Genomic DNA, 9155 nt, shown 5'->3' with positions numbered 1-9155 from the left:
TAGCCAAATAGTCTCACAATGTTATCACAATTTAATAGATTTTTGTACGTACTTCTCTGTAAATATAAACGTTGTTCGTTATGTTCATTTAATTTTTTTGCTACATTTTCTGTATATTGTTCATTATATTCCGTATTTTAAGTCTAAGTCTTTTTTGATTTACTCCAATTCTATTCTCTGCACGCTAACACAATAATCTGAAAAAAATATTTATTGAGATGTTTTGCGTACCTACTGAAAAAAATCATAATCAAAGAGAAAAATAGAAAAGTTTTAAATATACTCCTATATTAGCCGCTCTAGTTAAAATAATGTTTACGGAAACATTACATTTATTGCAAATTATATGCTATGTAACTTTACGGATAATGATGGAACCTACAAGCTGTAACAAAATAATTGGTGGTTGCTTGTTATTTGTTATTGTATGAGTTGTTTTTAATAATATGAAATTTCAGAAAAATAGTAAAAACCCAAACTGTTCAAATTATTTACTTGCAAAGTAATTCTAGTCGTTCATGTAAATGATATCGATTTTTAATTGGACATTGGTTATTTTATACATATAAAATCGAATTTATTTACAGCATATATCGATGTATTTACATTTATGTACTGTATTAAATTTTTCCAATTCTTTCTTAAAAAGTGCTGTTTTTTGTTTCTAATATGTTGTGCCTCTGTTCCCAAGCACGAACCAATAAATTTATCAAATGTTGCTTTATGCTTCGTCTTCTTTAATTTTTGTCCATTTTTGCATCTCATACTCTCTCCATTGGTCTTGAATTTTCCCATTCCTTGTAAATGATCCCACCAATTTAACTGTCATAACTGAATGCATTCCATGAGTTACATAATCTCCAGATCATATCGTATTTGTATAGTCTGTATCTCGGTGAACAGTTGAATTTATCTATTAGTTGTTTTATGATGATGATAAATGATTTTGTACATTTCTGTACGGAATTCACTTTGTGCATCAATTAGTAAATTTTTTGGATTTATTTTGTTAACTAGGATTTTCTAGTACACTTTCATGGATGTACACAATTAAATTATTCTTCTGTAGCTGTCACATTGTTTGCTATCTCCTGTCTTGAAAATGGGTAGTCGCTACGCTATTTCTTAGACTTTTGGTGTCTTCGCTGTCCTCCAAGCTATGTATCATATTTTTAACCGATTGCCAGGAAGGGTTATGATTTTTTAACGCGTATCTTGTAAGTATGTAATATTCTTTATTACCTTGTATCTCCAGAACCGCTAAACGGATTTTCACATTTGAGGTATCGTTAGATTCGTTTCATTAGCCCAAGTGTTATTAGATAGGACACATTTAAAAAAAAACCAAAATGGCGTATTTTGGATGCCATGTTGTGAGGTAAAAAAATTTTTTTTACTACCAAGCACATCGGGTTGGTTATCAAAATGAAGGATTTTAAACACTGATTGTAAATATGTATATAACTTGCAGTTTTAATATTAAATGGAACGATAACTAATAGACGAAATATCTATGGTGCCATATTTAAGTCTCCGGAATGTACATATGCGGCTTCAACAATATAAAGAAAATGAAGCTATATTCGGCGGAGTTAATGTTTTACTTTTTGGAGATCTTATGCAGTTGCCTGCAGTGTCTAAGGTTTCTGGGGGATCTTATTGATTTCGTCAGCCAGAAAGGTTATCTGCTGAAATTAATCTTTGGAATTTATTCAGTTTTTGTGAGTTGCCCCAAAATATGATGCAAGCTGGAGATACAACTTTTGTGGACATATTAAACAGTCTTCGCGTTGGAGAACTTACAATGCAGCAGTTATCTATCATAGAAAACCGCAGAGTACCGTTGATAGGGCCATTTGACTAGACCGGTTGATGCATATAACGCGACTATGACAGAAAAGTTAGAAAAGCACACAAAAGTATACACCGTTAGTGCTGTAGACATCTCATTGGATCCTAAAACATATGGTCAAAAACCACGAGAGGAATACTTACCTCGAGATCCCAATAAAACAGGTGGTATACCAAACCAACTCAAATTAGGTGTAGGCTCTCGAGCCATGCTAAGACGGAACATCAATGTTAACCATGAGCTGGTTAACGGTGCTATGGGTGTTATCCGACGAATAGATTGGCCAGCACTGCGCAGAGAGCAGTTGGAGCCGGGAGAACTGCCACAAGCAGTATTTGGGAGTACGATGACCCAAATATAACAGGGAATCGACCTGGTATTGGAGTCCGGATAGAGCCTTGTGTTACAGAATTTGATGCTTTACGTGGTAAAGGCAAGATCGAGCGACGAATGCATCCCTTAATTTTATGCTGGGCAGTGACGGTGCATAAATTACAGGGCACAACTTTAGACCGAGCAGTTGTAGATTTAAGTAGAAATTTATTTGCATAAGATCAAGCTTACGTTGCTTTGAGCATAGTGAAGACTCTCTCCGGACTTGCTCTCTTGACCCTAACAAATTGCTTAATCAACGACATGACATAAACTCATTCAAGGAATCAATCCGGTTACGTAATCTTAACTAAAAAGACATAAATAAAATAATAATTAAAAAAAACAGTCGGAGGCATGAAATTGAATGCTATGATAAATTATTATCTCTTTGTGCATGCCTCCTAATGTAATTATATTTATAATGTTGCAAAAAAGTGAAAAAACTACCGTGATGATATTTCTAAGTGCAATATGCAGGTACATTGGTTTGGTACTGTTTCAATTTATGTTCTGGTTTCAAGTACCTAATCATTATTTTTTAAAAATACCTTATCATTGAATTTTCATCTTGTTTCAGTCTTTTCAGTTGATTTTTAATTGTAGTTTTCCATGCAGGCAAGTGTTTTGTTTTTTTTTAATTATTATTTTATTGTAAGTATGTATAAGCCTCCATAGCGTTTTACATAAGTAGTTGTTTGAAACACGACTTCCATATTTTCATTATTTTTGCATGATCTCTTGAAATTCTATTACTTTTATTTTTGTATATTCTGTCGTAGTCATTGTCTTTTCTTGAAGATTTAATGGTTGTGTAAAATAATTTCTGATGTCACTTCCCAATTTATTACCGAAGTCTGACCAACTCGTTTTCACTGCTTCGGCCAGTATATTTTTTATAGTTTTTTATTGTTCTGCTAGTCATATAGGTATCACTAACAATCTCAACTCCGTATTTGTCTCGAGTGTCAATTATGGCTCTACTGTTTGTTCTCTCCACTAAAATGTAATCATTACATTTTTCCTCTGAGTTTTTCATTTACCTTGTGCAGTAGTTTTGTGTTGGGACTGAGTGTTGGTTCTTATCAGGTTAAGTGTGCGGCAAAATTCAAGTAGTTATTTCTTATCATGATTTCTTCATCATCCTTGTTATTTTTATTATAATCTTAATTTCGGGCTTATACCACAACAATGCTGGTAATTTTTTTTTCTTATGCCATTATTTATTATCCAATCCTCTATTGTTTCGAAGAGAGGAGAACAAAACCCTGGCTAATTCGGCAATGAATATATTCTATTAGATATCTTCCGTAGAAAGTTTGTTCGACCGACGTGTTGCATCTCAATATTTTAAAGCAGCACTTGTAGCCGTTGTAGCAATACCAAAATCGGTCAGCAAAGTAGTTGTTTTCTCCTTCGAAAAACAAATTTAAAACAATGGATGATAGTACCAACTGAAATATGTTAGATGTCACTTTAACATAACGAAGAAATAATATTTTCGATATAGGAGATTTTCAATATCCCTACTTAAATTCGAAATATAACTAGATATTTATAACCTTACTACTATTTGAATTAATCCATCCACCACATTAGTATCATAATACTGTGACGGGGACATAATGTAATGGAAAATATCGAACAAATGGTAGGTGGATAGAGCTTTTGAGTCACCATTAGATTATTCCTGAAATGTTTCAGGGACGTGACTATTATATTTTGTTATAAAATAATTATATAAATCGATCACCTACCACATAAACTTGAAAAATTTTTTCAACCATGCAAATTTTTATTTGTCATTGTGTAATGTGAAGAAAGCAATTTATTTACAATTCTTTTCAAATTGTTCAGCCATTTTTTATCATTATTAGACTTAGAATTTGTGTTTGTATGGACCATTTTTTTTGTATTTGATATTGCTTAAATGATACTGATAATTAACTGACTGTGCGACATTTCATGGTTTGTCAATGGAGTTTTGAATGTAGGTCATTTCTTATTTTAGACATCCTTTTTCTATTTTCTAAATAATAAAAAATATGTCCTTCATAAACAGCTTGATAGTTAGGAATCTCATATTATATAATATTATTGTTTCAGTTTTTCAATTTTGTTTGCTGTAGTATTTTGAAAACGTAATATGTCCTTCTTGTCCTATTGAAAATAAAATCGGATAGCTGATGAGAAAGCCTTTGAATATTAGATGCGGTGTTGTGTATTTGGAAGTTGGAGATTTGTTTCGTTTGTTAATTGATTATAACATTCTTTTATTCTGTTTGTTGCATATATTTTCATGATTATTACAGAATAATTATTTTCTCTAACGTTTTTTAGAAAGCTGTGCATTTGGATTAAGAATATGATATTCAATATACTTGTGAAATATGTATGATTTATTATTTTTAATTAGTAATTTTTTTAGAGCTCAAGATAAACCACCATGCTTCGATTTTGATACCAGCAAATTCTCCAAGACTGCTGTTTGCATTGTAATTTTTCAAACTAGTAGATTGCCGTAAAAATCGCACTGGAACTGGCCAACCAAATATCCTTATGATTAATGATGAAACTTCGTTATGCAAAGTTTTGAAGAAACCCCTTTGACATCTATTCAGAAAAGTGTAGGAGCTACTTGTATTCGTAATATTAATAAGCCGATTATGTTCAAATCCCTATGAATTTACGTCAGTTCGAAAATTATCTGAAGATGATCATGACTATAGAATTGAATTCAAGACTTTCCGATAGAGCAACGTTTATTTTAAATGGCATAGATAGTTGCTTCAATTATAGAGATATACAGTTGGTAACAGTTTCAATGACATTCGATTTCATCACGATTGTGAATCATCAAATTTAAGTGATACGAGATTAGTACTACGAAGTTTAACAAGACAAATTAAAAGAAGGGGTACATTAAAGTGACCAAACAGATATTCTAATTGATTGCTTTTAGACTATATCTGTGTATAAATAAATGACTTAGTGTACATGACAAAACGTAAGACATAACAAATCAGCAATTGCCTGAGTCTGTTGAAAAATAAACAATTATCAAACATTTTGTTGCGAGACTTACTGAAATCAAAATCGGTCGGTAAAAGTCCACTCTTACTAGGTATGGTTAACATTAATCTTTTGATATTCCTCTCTCCTCACGCAATTGTGAATGGTAACGATATGTTTCCTTAATTCTTTATGTATTTTAAAGTCTAAGAATTACAAATAACTCATAAATAAGATTATTGGTAGTCTGAATAATGGATGTTCAAACTTTAAAATCGTTCATATGGGCTAGTTTAGATTAGTTTAAGCTCAGGTTAGGAATTCTCAAAAGCTCTGGTAACACCGAAAAAAAATCCAAGAAGTACATATCTGAAAGATGTGATTTGATTATAATCTTCAAATTTCCGTGATTCCAAAATCTGTTTGGATTATGTATGTTCTGTTTTTCATTCGTTTTTACTTTATATATTATTAAGATTACAATTGTATGCTAACACCATTACCTTTAGTGCTAGTGAACACGGCATTTATCTAATTTTTCTACTACATTGCCTCATATTTTTCAATTTGAACTCGATTTTAAAATTTATTGTCGCTCTTTTCATTATATTGCAGTGAGTCGTTGAGATCCGCCTGTGGTTTGGATTGGATTGTTTTTCTCCAGGGAAATCGTCTGAACAAGTTTAAAATGTATACGAGAATGAACCGCAAGCTCTGTCGAGTGCATTGTGTTTGAATGTGCTTGCTTTATAAGGATAAGGATGTAGGGTGTAAGGACTAACGGATGAGATTATGTGAATAGGAGAAGGGGAAATGATTGCTAGGAAGTAAAATAATAGACTTTTTTAGTATTTTATGTCATCGAATGTAATTAGATTTGTAACTTTCTAGTTATCTTGATAAACTTGTTAATTGCTTGATTTTATGTAAAATTAAAACCAACATCCTTCCTAATTTTGTTTACGTATTTCGTTTGAAGAATAACATTGTATCAACAATCAAAGTAATAACGAAAGGAAAAGTTTTTGCACTAGAATATTATTGATATCGCAATAAAATATATTTGATTTTCCTTGTAATACCTGTAAGATGGTTATGTGGGATAGGCATCTCAATGTTTATAAAATTATAAATTTAAAAAACAAACTATGATATATCGAAAATTTTCATTATAATTATGGCAAAATCCTTGAAACAAAGTCGAATACAAGAAATATGGAATTAAATATAAAATGAAATCTATCAGTAATGGAAAAACCAGTGTAAAAATGATAATTCTCTTTCCTAAATTTCAAATTAAACACCAAAATGTACAGACTCTACTATATTTACAAGCTTTCCAAGAACTATGTATACATCAGGTCTGAATTTATGGTCAAAAACTGAAAATATTTATAAAATTATAACAATGATGAAAAATTACCCCCTTCTTTTGTTTGATCGCAAGGCCTTAATCTGCCTATTCCTTGGAATTTCACCGAAGAAAAGAAAAGCTGGAACAAAAAAATAAAATGATTAAAATAGAAAATAAAAATAATATGCTTACCATCAGAACACTGTTGACACTAACACACTCAATGCTGGTCGTGAAGCTTGTCGCCTGGACCTTGTAATTGGCGGGTTTTGGGTAACCAGGAACTGCAAGCATCATGGAACCAACCATTGCTTGTTTGCTAAGAATTGTTGTTTTTATTATTCATGTTTGACATGTTTCATTATTCTCTGGTATAAAGGATAGCAAAAGTAATAGATATTATTTTTATATTTTGATAATACTTTTATATTAAAAATTACTATTATAGACTAAGTTGATATATAGAATAAGCTTCATTTTCTAGCTATTATTAACGGAAAGCTTGAATATTAATATCGTTAACGGAAATTTTTTCGTGTAGTGCTTATGATACTAATAATATTTTCATGTACATTTGATCATTCATCCTGTTGCGGATATGTTTGTGACAACATTCTGTCAAACAGCTTTCCATCTAATTATGCTCAATAACTTTATTTTCCTCCCTTTTCTACTCTCAGGCAATAGAGATTTAATCGATTTTACGATGTCTTTTAACGGCTGTTTTATTCTGGAGAATTCTTATGTCACATTCCAAATTCCACTAAGCGACAGTATTTTTGCGTTCAAATTGTTAGTAAGGAAGTTTTTTCCGAGGATATTACACACTTGTTAAATTATTCTACAGCATCAAATATAGTAGAAATTAAATTGAATCATAAAAGCTTGCGAAAGTTTTTTAATTTAGAGAACATTATTTGATATTATAACTAAACGTGAATATATATATATATATATATATATATATATATATATATATATATATATATGTGTGTGTGTGTGTGTGTGTGTGTGTGTGTGTGTGTGTGTGCTCCTATGACTTGAGCTTCAAACATAAATTCATTGTCAAATTAGACATCGAACAATAGTAGTTTTACAAATGTGGATATGGACAATCCACACAAAATATACAATAAATGATTCTATGATATAATTTAAATTAACTGCGTCAGCAACAAGAGTGAAAAGAATGTTTCATATATTAACCTGCATTTGATAATCTTAGAAATTCGACAATTATTTTCAACCAATTTTACTGATAACGACCACTTGTAAATACATTTTCTTCCTATTTTTAACAAAATATGGATCGCTATCTAGGTGATTTTAGTAGTATACGAGGTCAAGTTTTGAGGTAGACAAATGGAAACATATATTTATAATTAGATATGGCTTCATAGTTTCTCAAAATATATTCCATTGAGATCAATCCACTACAATTTCCATTCTGATTGAGGTACCTCCAAAGCATATGATTTGAACGCATTAACAACTTTTTCAGGTGTGGAAAATTTAACTTCGGAATTTATTTTTGATCTGCGGGAATAAGAAGAAATCTTAAGGTGCCCAACAACAACTGTTCGGTGGATGACCCATCAATTCGTTATGCATGCGACAGGTATGCACGTTGTCTCCTCTACTCTTCAATATGTATTCAGAAGAAGTCTTTACCAGAGCGTTAGATGAAGCAAGAGAAGGTGTTAAAATCAATGGAAAAATTCTTAATAATATAAGGTACACTGATGATACGGTCTTAATTACAACCATCCTCCCATGTCTATCAATGTAAATGGTGGCATCATCGAAAATGTTGAGAAATTTAAAAATTTGGGGTGTTGGATATAGAACCAGATGTGGAGATAAGATCAAGCATCGAGCAAGCAAGAAATGTTTTTCTAAATGTGAGACAATTGTTTACATCCCGAGCACTCGACCTTAAAATCCGGTACCGGTTGTTGCAATGCTATGTATCCAGCACCTTATTATGGGGTATGAAGGTTTGGACCTTTAAGGTAAACTCAGTAAGGCACTTAAAGAGTTTAGAAATATGGATCTTTCAGAGAATGCTGAGAATTCTCTGGATCGCTCATATCGGTAAAGAAGAAGTAATGTGAAGAATAGACACCGACATGGAACTAATTGAATTAATAACTCGAAAAACCTGGTATCTGGGATATATATTTAGAGAAATGACAAATACAGACTTTTGCAACTACTGATCGAAGGGAAAATCGAGGGAAAACGTGATCCTGGGAGACGACAGGCTTTTGGCTTAAGAATATTCGCAAGTGGACCGGTTTAGACTCTCAGAAGCTGATAAGAAGGGCCAGATACAGAAATGACTTTGCTGGGGTTATGGCCAACCTTCGTTAGAAGAAGATATCCAATGACAACAATGACAACAAGTTCTTGAAAATGTCAAACTTTATGATGGTATTGTCAGGGTTGACATATTTACATCAGTGTTCCCATATATCAAAACATAAGTAGCAACTCTAAGTGGTGGGTATCGTGTACATTCTAGATTATGTATGAAATTATATGGTCTTTATGAACTTTGTGTTC

At 31.8% G+C, this 9155-nt stretch overlaps 1 long non-coding RNA gene across 1 annotated transcript; it reads left to right on the top strand.

Moving 5' to 3' along the window:
- The first annotated feature begins 880 nt into the window (after positions 1-880).
- Positions 881-6190, top strand: LOC130901969 (uncharacterized). Its single transcript, XR_009060342.1, has 2 exons — positions 881-1217; positions 4653-6190. It is a non-coding gene; the product is annotated as an uncharacterized LOC130901969 (long non-coding RNA).
- Positions 6191-9155: the final 2965 nt, after the last annotated feature.

This window comes from Diorhabda carinulata, chromosome X (assembly GCF_026250575.1).
Source record: "Diorhabda carinulata isolate Delta chromosome X, icDioCari1.1, whole genome shotgun sequence".
Taxonomy (NCBI): Eukaryota; Metazoa; Arthropoda; class Insecta; order Coleoptera; family Chrysomelidae; genus Diorhabda; species Diorhabda carinulata.
This window is presented reverse-complemented; position numbering and strand designations above follow the sequence as displayed.